The sequence below is a fragment of the Pristis pectinata genome, chromosome 1 (genome assembly GCF_009764475.1).
Source record: "Pristis pectinata isolate sPriPec2 chromosome 1, sPriPec2.1.pri, whole genome shotgun sequence".
NCBI lineage: Eukaryota > Metazoa > Chordata > Chondrichthyes > Rhinopristiformes > Pristidae > Pristis > Pristis pectinata.
Genome location: NC_067405.1, coordinates 1,379,770 through 1,394,228, shown reverse-complemented (window position 1 = coordinate 1,394,228; position 14,459 = coordinate 1,379,770).

The following is a 14,459-nucleotide window of genomic DNA, read 5'->3' as shown; positions in this document are numbered from 1 at the left end:
GTTCTAACCTTTGCCTGTTTCAGTGGCACCCTGCAATAATCTGCTGCCCTGCTGTGCCGCACTCTTAAAGAGATGACCATCTTAAAGCAACAATTACGCTGCAGTTGTAGAAGATGGTGGTGAGGCCGCACGGAGCACTGTGTATAGCTCTGGTCACCCTGTTATGGGAAGTGCGTCATTAAGCTGGAAAGAGCGCAGAGAAGATTTATGAGAATGTTGCCAGGACTCGAGGGCCTGAGTTACAGGAAGAGGTCGAGCAGGCTAGGTCTTTATTCCTTGGAATGTAGGAGACTGAGGGGTGCCCTTATAGAGGTGTGTGAAATATGAGGGGCATCGATAGGGTGAATGTACAGTCTTTTTCACGGGGAAAGGAAACCAAAAACTAGAGGGCAGAGGTTTAATGTTGAGGGGAAAGATTTTAAAGGAACCAAGGGGTAACTTTTTCACACAGAGGGTCGTGGGTATATGGAATGAGCTGCCAAAGGGAGTGATTGAGGCAGGTACACAAATTTAAAAGACATTTCGACAGGGCAAATGAGACAAGCTTGGATGGGCATCTTAGTCAGCATGGACCAGTTGGGCCGAAGGGCCTGTTTCCGTGCTGTATTACAAGTCGATGACTCTATGACCATTACTTTCACAAACCAAGCTACATATTCCAAAAGTTTGGAAAATAAAGGGGAGGGGTGGTATTCCAGCTGTTCCAGCTGTGAGGTGGCATTCCAGCTGTTCCAGTTGTGAAGGTATTTCCAGGTGTTTTTGAGCTGACAGGAGGCTGTTCCAGCTGATGGAAGTAGAAGGTTATAAAACACTGGTTAGGTCACAGCTGGAGCCCTGGGTGCAGTTGTGGTCACCACACTGGAGGAAGGAGGCAAATGCGCTAGAGAGGGTGCAGAGGAGATTCACCGGGATGTTGATGGATGGAACCGTTAGAGGTCAGGCTTGTTTTCCTTAGAATGGAGGAGGCTGAGGGGGGACCTGAAGGAGGTTTACAAAGTAATGAGGGATGTAGATTGGGGAGGTGAAGGGGAGCTTCTCCCCAGAGCAAAAATATCGAAAGCTGGAGGAGAGAGGTTCAGGGTAAGGGTGAGGAAGTTTAGAGGGGATCTGAGGATGAATTTTCTCCCACAGAGGGAGGTTGGAATATGAAACACGCTGCTCGAGCAGGGAGTGGAGGCAGACCTCTCACAACATTTAAAAAGCACTTGAATCGCCACGGCAGAGAAGTCTACAGATCGAGTCCTGGGAACTGGGATCAATGCGGATGGTCGGTACGGACATGGTAGGCTCTACAATTCTGTACCTCTTTGTTTCTAGCAGATTGTGTTCCAGCTGTGATCCAGCTGAGAGAAGGTGATTCCAGCCAAGAGGTGATTCCAGCTGTGATTCCAGCTGAGAGGTGATTCCAGCTGTGATTCCAGCCGAGAGGTGATTGCAGCTGTGATTCCAACTGAGGAGGTGATTCCAGCTGTGATTCCAGCCAAGGTGATTCCAGCTGTGATTCCAGCTGAGGAGGTGATTCCAGCTGTGATTCCAGCCGAGAGGTGATTGCAGCTGTGATTCCAGCCGAGGAGGTGATTCCAGCTGTGATTCCAGCCAAGGTGATTCCAGCTGTGATTCCAGCTGAGGAGGTGATTCCAGCTGTGATTCCAGCTGAGAGGAGGTGATTCCAGCTGTGATTCCAGCTGAGAGGATTCCAGCTGTGATTCCAGCCGAGGAGGTGATTCCAGCTGTGATTCCAGCTGATTCCAACTGCCCAAAGGACAGTTGGATCCCAGCTGGATCCTCAGTGCAACCATTCACCAGCTGGAATAAGAAACACAAGGGCTGGATGAGGCCATTCAGCCCCTCGAACCTGTTACAGAGAGGCATGAGGAGGCAGCTTAGTTTTTCCAGTCCATGACCCGTGACACTGCTCATCCCCCTTCTGTTCCTCTTGATCCTGTGAACTAATCCGTTGTGCCCAAGGGCACTCACCCAACTGATGATGGTGAAGCAAGCAAGGAGCTCCAGATACCCTGGGCCGTGGGAGAGTAATGACAGAAAACTCGAGTGGCTGGCTGACCCCTCGAGTCCCAGGGCTATGAGTGGGATTGAATTGTTCCCTCCGTCCCCTGTGAAAGATGCAAGAGTCGTGACCCGCACCTCATAGGCATTCCCATTCACTGAGATTAATCAACTCATTCCCCAGAGCAACCACTCATTACACGAGGAACCCAGCCAAGCCAGCAAAGAGCTGGCCAAACCATGCTGACCAGAGCCAGCACCACCCGCCCCCACTCACCACGTAACACGGCCTCTTGCAGCCAGGAGGACAGCTGTCCACAGCCACATCTCACACAGCTTCCTTTTCACCCTTCCTCTTTGTCTTATGAGGATAGGTTGAGTGAGCTCGGGCTTTTCTCTTTGGAGAGAAGGAGGGTGAGAGGTGACTTGATAGAGGTGCACAAGATGATGAGGCACAGATCGAGTGGACAGTCAGAGACTTTTCCCCAGGGTGACAATGGCTAACATGAGGGGACTTAATTTTAAGGTGATTGAAGGAACGTATAGGGGGCAAATTTTGTACACAGAGTGGTGGGTGTGTGGAACGCACTGCCGGCAGAGGTTGTGGTGGCAGATACATTAGGGACATTTAAGAGACTCTTAGATAGACACATGAATGATAGAGAAATGGGGGGCTATGTGGGAGGGAAGGGTTAGCTAGATCTTAGAGCAGGATAAAATGTCGGCACAACATTGTGGGCCGAAGGGCCTGTACTGTGCTGTAATGTTCTATGTTCACATTTATACTGACTGCAACCAGGCAAACTCAGCGACAAACACCCTGTGAGCAGAACTGTTAACACACACTGTCTCTACCCTATGAGTGACCGGATGGTGTAGAGGGAGATTCAGTCTGTGTCTGATCCCGGGAGTGTGTGATGGGACAGTGTAGAGGGAGCTACACTCTGTGTCTAACATGTGAAATACTGCTCTGAGTAATTTGAGCTGTACAATCGGTATGCAAGACAAGGGTAGGCACGATAGCATAGTGGTTAACATAATACTTTACAGCACCAGCGACCCGGGTTCAAATCCGGCCACTGTCTGTAAGGAGTTTGTATGTTCTCCCCGTGTCTGTGTGGGTTTCCTCTGGGTGCTCCGGTTTCCTCTCACATTCCAAGATGTACAGGTTAGGTGAGGAAGTTATGGGCATGCTATGTTGGCGCTGGAAGCATGGCGACACTTGCGGGCTGCCCCCCCAAAATCACTATGCAAAAGATGTATTTCACTGTGTGTTTCGATGCACGTGACTAATAAAGATTTTATCTTATCTTATCTAAGTTCTTCACTGTACCTTGGTACAAGTGACATTAATAAACCAATACCAATACCATGGGGAATTTAATCCATGTATAGACAGAGCCAACCAAATGAGCATTAACAGTGTGGGGGATGAATTCTTTGGAGAGTATCAGAGGTGGTTTTCCAGGTCGATGGTCTATTGTCGAGGAACTAGTGAGGCATGAAGGTGTTTTAGCATTGTGCAATGAGGAAGAATTAATTGAGGGGACTTTAGGGAATATTGATCACAAAATGACAGAGATTTAAATAAAGATTAAATAAAGAAGTCGTGGTTCATGTTGGTACCAACAACATAAGTAGGAAGAGGGATGAGGTCCCGAAAAGTGAGTTTAGGGAGCTAGGCAGAAGGCTGAAGAACAGGACCTCGAGGGTAGCGATCTCAGGATTGCTGCCAGTGCCATGCGATAGTGAAGGTAGGAATAGGAGGAGATGGCAGATAAATGTGTGGCTGAGAAGTTGGTGCAGGAGGGAGGGTTTTAGATTTTTGGATCATTGGGATCTCTTCTGGGGAAGGTGGTACCTGTACAGAGAGGACGGGTTATACCTGAACCCGAGGTGGGCCAATATCCTTGCGGCCAGGTTTGCTAGGGTGGTTCGGGAGGGTTTAAACAAGTTTGCGAGGGGGATGGGAACCAGAGGGGTAGGTCAGAGGAAGAAGGGGATGGGGAAAAGGCAGATCTGACAGGTAGAGAGGCTTTGAGGAAGGAGAAGCAGAGTACAGGCTATAAAAGTAGAAAGGTGGATGGGCTAAAGTGCATTTACTTAAATGCAGGAAGCATCAGGAATAAGGGACATGAACTGAGAGCCTGGATAAGTACATGCGATATTGTGGCTATTACAGAGACACGGCTGACACCAGGGCAGGAATGGATATTGAATATTCCTGGTTTTCAGTGTTTTAAAAGGGATAGGGAGGGGGGGAGGAGAGGAGGAGGGGTGTTGATACTGGTCAGGGACACTATTACAGCTGCAGAAAGGGTGGATAATGTAGAATGATCCTCTCTAGAGTCAATATGGGTGGAAGTTAGGAACAAGAGAGGAGCAGTTACTCTACTGGGAGTATTCTGTAGGCCTCCCGGAAGCAGTAGGGATACTGAGGAGCAGATTGGGAGGCAGATTTTGGAAAGATGCAAAAATAACAGGGTTGTTATTATGGGAGACTTCAACTTCCCAAATATTGATTGGCACCTGCTTAGTGCCAAAGGTTTAGACAGGGCAGAGTTTGTTAAGTGTGTCCAGGATGGATTCCTGACACAGTATGTTGACAGGCCGACTAGAGGGAATGCCATATTAGATCTAGTTTTAGGTAATGAACCTGGCCAGGTGACAGATCTCTCGGTGGGCGAGCATTTGGAGGACAGTGACCATTGCTCCATAACCTTTAGCATTGTCATGGACAGGGAGAGGAGCAAAGAGGACGGGAAGATATTTAATTGGGGAAAGGCGAATTATGAGGCTATAAGGCGAGAACTTGAGGGTGTGAATTGGGATGACATTTTTGAAGGGAAATGTGCTATGAAGATGTGGTCGATGTTCAGGAATCTCTTGCAGGATGTTAGGGATAAATTTGTCCCGGTGAGGCAGAGAAGGAATGGCAGGGTGAAGGAACTGTGGGTGACAAGAGAGGTGGAACAACTAGTTAGGAAGAAGAAGGCAGCATACGTAAGGTGTAAGCAGCAAGGATCAGACAGGGCTCGTGAGGAATATTGAGTAGCAAGGAAGGAGCTTAAGAAAGGGCTGACGAGAGCGAGAAGGGGACATGAAAAGGCTTTGGCAAGTAGCATTAAGGAGAATCCCAAGGCTTTTTTCTTGTACGTGAAGAGCAGAAGGATGTAAAGTAAAGGTAGGTCCGATTAAAGACAAAGGTGGGAGGATGTGCCTGGAAGCTGTGGAAGTGGGTGAGGTTCTCAATGAATACTTCTCTTCAGTATTCACCAAGGAGAGGGGTCTTGATGATGCTGAGGACAGTGTTGGTAAGGGTAATGTTCTAGAGCATGTAGATATCAAGAGAGAAGATGTGTTGGAGCTGTTAGAAAATATTAGAACAGATAATTCCCACGGCCTGATGGAATATTCCTCAGGCTGCTTCGTGAGGCGAGGGAGGAGATTGCTGAACCGTTGGCCGGGATCTTTGAGTCCTTGATGTACACAGGAATGATACCAGAGGATTGGAGGGTGGCGAATGTTGTCCCCCTATTCAAAAAAGGTAGTAGGGATAATCCAGGGAATTACAGACCAGTGAGCCTTACGTCTGTGGTGGGTAAGCTGTTCGAAAGGATTCTAAGAGATAAGATCTATGAGCATTTAGAGAATCATGGACTGATTAGGGACAGCCAGCATGGCTTTGTGAAGGGAAGATCTTGCCTCACAAGCCTGATAGGGTTCTTTGAGGAGGTGACCAGGAAGATTAATGAGGATAGTGCAGTAGATGTGGTCTACATGGATTTTAGTAAGGCGTTTGACAAGGTTCCACATGATAGGCTTCTTCAGAAGGTCAGAGGTCAAGGGATCCAGGGGAGCTTGGCTGTGTGGATACAGAATTGGCTTGCCTGTAGAAAGCAGAGGGTTGTGGTGGAGGGAGTGCATTCGGATTGGAGGGTTGTGACTAGTGGTGTCCCACAGGGATCAGTTCTGGGACCTCTACTTTTTGTGATATTTATTAATGACTTAGATTAAGGGGTGGAAGGGTGGGTTAGCAAATTTGCAGATGACACAAAGATCGGTGGTGTTGTGAATAGTGTGGAGGGCTGTCGAAGCTTGCAGAGGGATATTGATAGGATGCAGAGCTGGGCTGAGAAGTGGCAGATGGAGTTCAATCCGGAGAAGTGTGAGGTGGTACACTTTGGAAGGACAAACTCCAAGGCAGAGTACAAGGTAAGTGGCAGGATTCTGGCTCCTGTGGAGGAGCAGAGGGATCTGGGGGTTCATATCCACAGATTACTGAAAATTGCCTCACAGTTGGATAGGGTAGTTAAGAAAGCTTATAGGATGTTGGCTTTCATAAGTCGTGGGATCGAGTTTAAGAGCCACGAAGTAACGATGCAGCTTTACAAAACTCTGGTTAGACCACACTTAGAGTACTGTGTCCAGTTCTGGTCACCTCATTATAGGAAGGATGTGGAGGCGTTGGAAAGGGTGCAGAGGAGATTTACCAGGATGCTGCCTGGATTAGAGAGTATGGATTATGAGGAGAGACTAAGGAGCTAGGGCTGTTCTCATTGGAGAGAGGGAGGATGAGGGGAGACATGATAGAGGTATACAAAATATTAAGAGGAATAGATAGAGTGGACAACCAGCGCCTCTTTCCCAGGGCACCAATGCTCAATACAAGAGGGCATGGCTTTAAGGTAATGGGAGGGAAGTTCAAGGGAGATGTCAGAGGGAGGTTTTTCACCCAGAGAGTGGTTGGTGCATGGAATGCGCTGCCTGGGGTGGTGGTGGAGGCTGATACGTTGGTCAAGTTCAAGAGATTGTTAGATAAGCATATGGAGGAATTTAAGTTGGAGGGATATGTGGGAGGAAGGGGTTAGATAGTCTTAGGTGTGGTTTGAAGGTCAGCACAACATGGTGGGCTGAAGGGCCTGTATTGTGCTGTACTGTTCTATGGTTCTATGAAAGTGACTTAGTTCAATCTGAAACCAGGCTCTCAAACCTGAATAAAGCAAACTGAAGGCATGAGCTGTGAGTCAGCGATGGTAGATTGGGGAAAGTACATTGAAATGTTGGAGAGTAAACCAGGTAGTAAGTAGAGGAGCAGGAGGATAGAACAGGTGAATGTATGGCTGGAGAGCTGGTGCAGGAGACAGAGGGGTTTTCGATCCCTGAGACATTAGAACTGTTTCTGGAGCCGATGGGACCTGTACAATAAAATGAGATTGCAACTTCAGAAAGACCGGAATCAATTTCTGTGCAAGAGTGATTTGCCAGTGATCTGGTGTAAGGTTTGAACTGGCTCAGAGGGGCTGGAAAACCTTAAAGGGAATTACAGAAGGAGAGAGACAAGGAAGGAAAGGGAAGATAGACGTGTAAGAAGTAAAATAAAAAGACAGGAGAAACAACTACAGGCAGTAAGTGGGGCCAAGTACAGAAGAAAGTTACAAAGGCAAAGTTAAATGCAGTGCCACTGAATGCTGACAACACTTGTAGCAAGGAGGTGAAGCCAATGTAACCAGGACTGGTCTCATTGCTGTAGATGGACCAGAGCTGGAAGACGAAGCTTCAGGGATCTTGACCTTTTGGAGGGAACAGATAAAGAGAAAAAGTGAGTGGTGTGGCACTCGAACTCAGGGATGAGACCAGTGCATGCGTTAGAAAGGATCCCAGGCACTCCGGAGCTGATCCCAGGCACTCCAGAGGGCCACAGCTGATCCCAATAATCCAGACAGGGTGTGATCTGAGCTCTGAATGTGAGCCAGAGCCACGTAACTCCCCATCAGGGTAAAGTTCTGTGTTGAATTCATCAGCAGGTCATTACACCGACTTGTATTTGGGAGCCTCTGACCCCTCTGATCTGAAATATGACGATGGTGGAGCTGGGCAGGGAGAGCAGGGAGCCCCAGCAAATAAGCTTTGATCTCCTGTTAAGCTCTTTTTCAGCTGATGAACAACCTGCTGTTTTACTTTTAATTTGCTGTCGGTAGATGTTCCAAGACATGAAGTGTGCTTCATTATGTGCCAGTGCTAAGCCTAGCCAGACCTGACACAAGCCACTTGGTCAGTGCAAGTTGCAGTACGGCAGTATTGGGAGGGAGTGTCTGACTGTGGGAGGGGCAGGACTGCCTCACAGACAGAAGGCCAGTACTGGAGCATCAAACTATCGAAGGGACACGACAGAAGGAGGGGTGGGGCATGGATTCGTACAGCACAGAAACAGGCCCTTCAGCCCACCATGTCCAGCTGACTCATCCACACTGTTCCCATTTCCCGGCGCTTGATCACAGCCTTCCCTACCTTGTGATTCAAGTGCTCGCCCAGATACTTCAGTGCGGTGAGAGTCTCTACCTCCACCAGCCCCTCAGGCAGTGCGTTCCAGATCCCAAACCCCCCTCGGGGTGAGAAAGTTCTTCCTCCAATCTCCTTTAAACTTCCTTCCCCTCGCCCTAAACCTATACCCTCTGGTTTTATACACCTCTGCTATGGGGAAAGGTTTCCAACTATCTATGCCCCTCATAATTTTCTACACCTCCATCAGGTCCTCCCTGCTCCAAGGAAAATAAAACCAGCCTCTCTGGTCTCTCCTCATAACAGAGACTCCATCCCAGTGTGCTGAGGGAGCATCACACCGGAGAGGGGTGGTACTGAGGGAGCAGACTTGTGGATCACTGGGACCTTTTCTGGGGAAGGTACAACCTGTACAAAAGGGACAGGTCACACTGGAACTCAAGGGACGAATGTCCTTGTGGGCAGGTTTGCTAGGGCTGTTGGCGAGGGTTTAAACTAGGTTGGCAGGGGGATGGGAACCAGACTGTTAGTCAGATGATGAGGCAGTTGGTGTAAAGATGGATGCAATGTGCGGAGAGACTGAGGAAGGATAGGCAGTGGCTGGGGCATAAACGCAGTCAGTTGGATGGGTTGAAATGTGTTTAATGCAAGAAGTATTAAGAATAAGGGTGACAAACTCAGAGCACGGATCAGTACGGGGAATTACGACGTTGTGGCCATTACAGAGACTTGGATGTTGTAAGAGCAGGATTGGCTGCTTGATGTTCCAGGGTTTAGATATTTCAAAAGGCAGGGAGGGAAGTAAAGGGGGGTGGGGGAGTGGCTTCACTGATCAGGGACAGTGTCACAGCTGTAGAAAGGGAGGATGTCATGGAGGAATCGTCCACTGAGTCAGTGTGGGTGGAAATCAGAAACAGGAAGGGAACGATCACTCTATTGGGAGTATTCTATAGGCCCCCCCAAATAGCCACCAGGACACTGAGGAGCAGATAAGTAGGCAGATTTTGGAAAGGTGCAAAAATAACAGGGTTGTTGTCATGGGAGACTTCAACTTCCCTAATATTGATTGGCACCTCCTTAGTGCAAAAGGTTTAGATGGGGCAGAATTTGTAGGTGTCCAGGAAGGATTCCTGACACAATATGTGGACAGGCCGACTATAGGAGAGGCCATACTGGATCTAGTACTAGGCAATGAACCTGGTCAGGTGACAGACCTCTCGGTGGGTGAGCATTTCAGAAATAGTGACCACAACTCCCTGACCTTTAGCATAGCCATGGACAGGGATAGGAGCAGATATGGGAAAGGTTTTCATTAGGGGAGGACTAATCACGACAATATTAGGCAGGAACTTGGGAGCGTAAATTGAGAAGAGATGTTCTCGGAAATGCACAGAAGAAATGTGGAGGCTGTTCAGGGACCACTTGCATGGGGTTCTGGATAGGTTTGTCCCACTGAGACAGGGGAAGGATGGGAGTGTAAAGGAACCACGGTTGACAAGAGAGGTAAAACATTTAGTCAAGAGGAAGAAGGAAGCATACTTAAGGTTTAGGAAGCAAATCAGGCAGAGCTCTTGAGAATTATAAGGTAGCCAGGAAGGAAATTGAGAAGGGGCTTGGGAGAGCTAGAAGGGGACATGAGAAGGTCTTGGTGAGTAGAATTAAAGAAAACCCCAAGGCATTCTACACGTACGTGAGTAACAGGAGGATGACTAGAGTGAGGGAGGACTGCTTAGGGATAAAGGGGGAATCATGTGCCCGGAGGCAGAGGAGGTAGGGGAGGTCCTGAATGAATACTTTGCTTCATTGCTCACCAGGGAGATGTACTTTGATGAATGTGAGGTCAGCATAGACCAGGCTAATGTGCTGAAGCATCTTGAGGTTAAGAAAGAGGCAGTGTTGGAGCTTCTGAAAAACATTAGGATAGATAAGTCTCCGGGACTGTACGGGATATACCCCAGGTTACTACTGGAGGCGATGATCTTTGCGTCCTCCCTGGCCACAGGAGTGGTACCAGAGGATTGGAGGATGGCAAATGTTGTTCCCTTGTTCAAGAAAGGTAAAAGGAATAATCCTGGGAATTATAGACCAGTGAGTCTTACGTCAGTGGTGGGCAAGCTATTGGAGAGTATTCTTAGGTACAGGATTTATGAGCATTTGGAGAAGCATAGTCTTACTAGGGATAGTCAGCATGGCTTAGTGAGGGACAGGTCAAGGAGGTGACAAAACAAATAGATGAAGGTAGAGCGGTGGATGTGGTGTATATGGACTTTAGTAAAGCATTTGACAAGGTTCCCCATGGTAGGGCATCCAGAAAATTATGAGGCATGGGATCCATGGAGACTTGGCTGCATGGATTCGGAATTGGCTTGTCCACAGTAGTAGATGGAGAATATTCTGCCTGGAGGTCTGACTAGTGGTGTTCCACAGGAATCTGTTCTGGGTCCTCTGCTCTTTGTTATATTTATAAATGATTTGGATTAGGAAGTGGAGGAATAGGTTAGTAAGTTTGCAGATGACATGAAGGTTAGAGGTGTTGTAGCTAGTGTAGAAGGTTCTCATAGCTTACAACAGGGTATAGACAGGATGCAGAGTTGGGCGGAGAAGTGGCAGATGGAGTTCAATCCAGAAAAGTGTGAAGATACACTTTGGAAGAATGAACTTGAAGGCAGAATCCAAAGTTAATGGCAGGATTCTCAGCAGTGTGCAGGAACAGAGGGATCTTGGTGTCCAAGTCCATAGATCCCTCAAAACTGCCATGCCCATCGATAGGGTGGTTAAGAAGGCATATGGTGTGCTGACCTTCATTAGTTGGGGGATTGAGTTCAAGAGCCACGAGGTATTGTTGAAGCTCTATAGAACTCTGGTTAGACCACACTTGGAGGATTGTGTTCAGTTCTGGTCGCCTCATTATAGGAAGGATGTGGAAGCTTTAGAGAGGGTGCAGAGGAGATTTACTGGATTAGAGAACATGTCTCATGATGATAGGTTGAGTGAACTGGGGCTTTTTTCTTTGGAGTGATGCAGGATGAGAGGTGACTTGATAGAGGTGTATAAGATTATGAGGGGCATAGACAGAGTGGACAGCCAGCACCTTTTCCCCAGGGTGGCAATGGCCAATACCAGAGGACATCAGTTTAAGGTCAGAGGAGGAAAATTTAGGGGAAATGTCAGAGGTAGGTTCTTTACACAGAGAGTGGTGGGTGCGTGGAACGCACTGCCGGGGGTGGTGGTAGAGGCTGATACAATAGGGACATTTAAAAGGCTCTTAGACAGGCACATGGATGTAAGAAAAATGGAGGGTTATGGGCTGTGCAGAAGGGAAGGGTTCGATTGATCATGGAGGAGGTGTTCATATAATTCAGCACAACATCATGGGCCGAAGGGCCTGTACTGTACTGTACTGTTCTATGTTCTAAAATAATTAAAACTATGGGACCAGGAGACTACAGATGCTGGAATCTGGAGCAACAACCATCTTCTGGAGGAAGTCAGCGGGTCGAACAGCATCTGTGGGGGGAAAGCGATTGTCGATGTTACGGGTCAAAACCCTGCATCAGGACTGAGAGGGGAGATGAGAGGTCAGTCCTGATGAAGGGTCTCGACCAGAAACATCGACAGTTCCTTTCTCCTCACAGATGCTGCTCGACCCGCTGACTTCCTCCAGCAGATGGTTTGTTGCTTAACTGTGGGGCCAGGGAGTAAAGGCTAAAAAGCAAAAACACAGTTGGAATCAGAACAACTCTTCCTCTCCAGAAATCATTAGGCGAGGCTTAGATGGAATAGTGTGGTGGATGATCACTGAAACAAAAACAGAATCTGCTGGAAACACACAGCAGGTCAGGCAGCATCTGTGGAGAGAGAAACAACACTAAAGTTTCAGGTGGACATAGGGCAAGACATATACAGTAAGTGGTAGGGTTCTGTTTTGGGTGAGGGTGGAGGAGGAGGTGAAGGAGGCAGGCAGGACATTTGCCTTTATTGGCTGAGGCTCAGAACAGGAGCTAGGAGGTGCTGCTGGAACTGTATCCCCACCAGTGGGGCCCCAGTCAGAGCACCGGGGACGGATCTGGTCATTGGGGATTGCTCTGGTCACCACACCACAGGAAGGACATGACTGCCCCAGCGAGGGTGCGGAGGGGATTTATGAGGGTGTTGCCCAGGCTGGGGAGTTCTCATTCTGAGGAGAGACTGTCCAGGCTGGGGGTGTCATTGAGACAGAGGGGGCCGAGCGGAGGTTACACTGAGGTGTGAATAGTGAAAGGAGACCCAGAAAGAGCGAGTGGGAGGGAGCTGCTTCCTTTTAGTGAGAGGTCTGTAACTTGGAAAGAGATATGTTACTTGGTTGAAGGATTGGAAAAGGGGGTTTGGTGGGGTTGGTAATTATTTCACCTAGAGTGGAGGGTATCTGGTAAACTGGCAAATTGGTTTATTATTGTCACATGTACCGAGGTACAGTGAAAAACTTGTCTTGCACACCGTTCGTACAGATCGATTCATTGCACAGTGCATTGAGGTAGTACAAGGGAAAACAATACAGAATGCAGAGTAAAGTGTTACAGTTACAGAGGAAGTGCAGTGCAGGCAGACAATAAGCCAGGAGATTTATCGTACTGGGGAACCATTCAATAGTCTTATAACAGTGGGATAGAAGCTATCCTTGAGCCTGGTGGTACGTGCTTTCAGGCTTTTGTATCTTTTGATCAATGGGAGGGGGGAGAAGAGAGAATGTCCAGGGTGGGTGGGGTCTTTGATTATGTCAGATGCTTTATTGAGACAGTGAGAAGTGTAGACAGAGTCCATGGAGGGGAGGCTGGTTTCCGTGATGTGCTGGGCTGTGTCCACACCTCTCTGCAGTTTCTTGCGGTCCTGGGCAGAGCAGTTGCCGTACCAAGCTGTGATGCATCCATATAGAATGCTTTCTGTGGAGCATCAATAAAAATTGGTGAGTGTCGACGGGGTTATTGCCAAATTTCTTTAGTGTCTTTTGGAAGTAGAGGCACTGATGAACTTTCTTGGCTGTGGCAGTTTCATGGCACCTGGGACTCATTACCTGAGGGGGAGGGAGATACAGAAACCCCTCCCACATTTAAACATTATGGGAAAGGGCCATGAACTCCAAGACAAATAGTTCCACCCTGGCTGGCATGGACATGATAGTCCAAATGACTGTCTGTGCTGTAGATGTTTACACCTCCAGGGCCTATGATTGGAGCAGAACCTCCGGGAAGCGTCTGCACCATTGAAGGGGAGAGGATCCCTGCCTCCCGTGAACCACCACCAGAAACTGTGGGACTGACCAAAACATGGAGGGAATATTGTGGTCTCACACAGCACCCTCCCAATCTACATATCCAGCATCACACATCTGTACACTGTGTTCCAGTCCACTCTCAGTGGCTTCCCCACCCCACGTGACCTGAGTGGTGGATGAGAAGTATCTCACCTACTTGCCAGGACCCAGAGAGTGAGGGACCACTGCAAGGATCAGTCATCAGTGGGGTCACCGCGAAGGCAGCTGGAGCTGCTCCTTACTTCACACAGACAAGGGCAGCCTCAACACCAGTGGTGGCAACAGTGGGGAAAGGTTCAACTGCTGCATTCAGAGAGGAGCTGGACAGTGTCTGAAAGGAAAGAGCTTGAGAGATTGTGGGAAGAGGGCAGGGGAATGAGACTGGTTGGATTGTTCTTACATGGACTCTGCATGGACTTATGGAACATAGAACAATATAGCACAGGAACAGGCCCTTCGGCCCACCATGTCTGCACCGAACACGATGCCAAATTAAACTAAATCCCTTCTGCCTGCACATGGTCCATATCCCTCCATCCCCTGCATGTTCATGTGTCTGTCTAACAGCCTCTTAATGCCTCTATCGTATCTGCCTCCACCCCCACCCCAGGCAGCACATTCCAGGCACCCACCGCTCTCTGCAGGGGGGAAAAAATCTTGCCCTGCACATCTCCTCTCAACTTACCCCTTCTCACCTTAAATGCATGTCCTCTGGTGTTTGACATTCCTACCCTCGGAAACAGACTCTGACCGTCCACCCTATCTATTCCTCTCATAATTTTATAAACTTCTATCAGGTCTCCTCTCAGCCTCCGACACTCGAGAGAAAACCACCCAAGTTTGTCCAACCTCTCCTTATAGCTCATGCTCTCTAATCCAG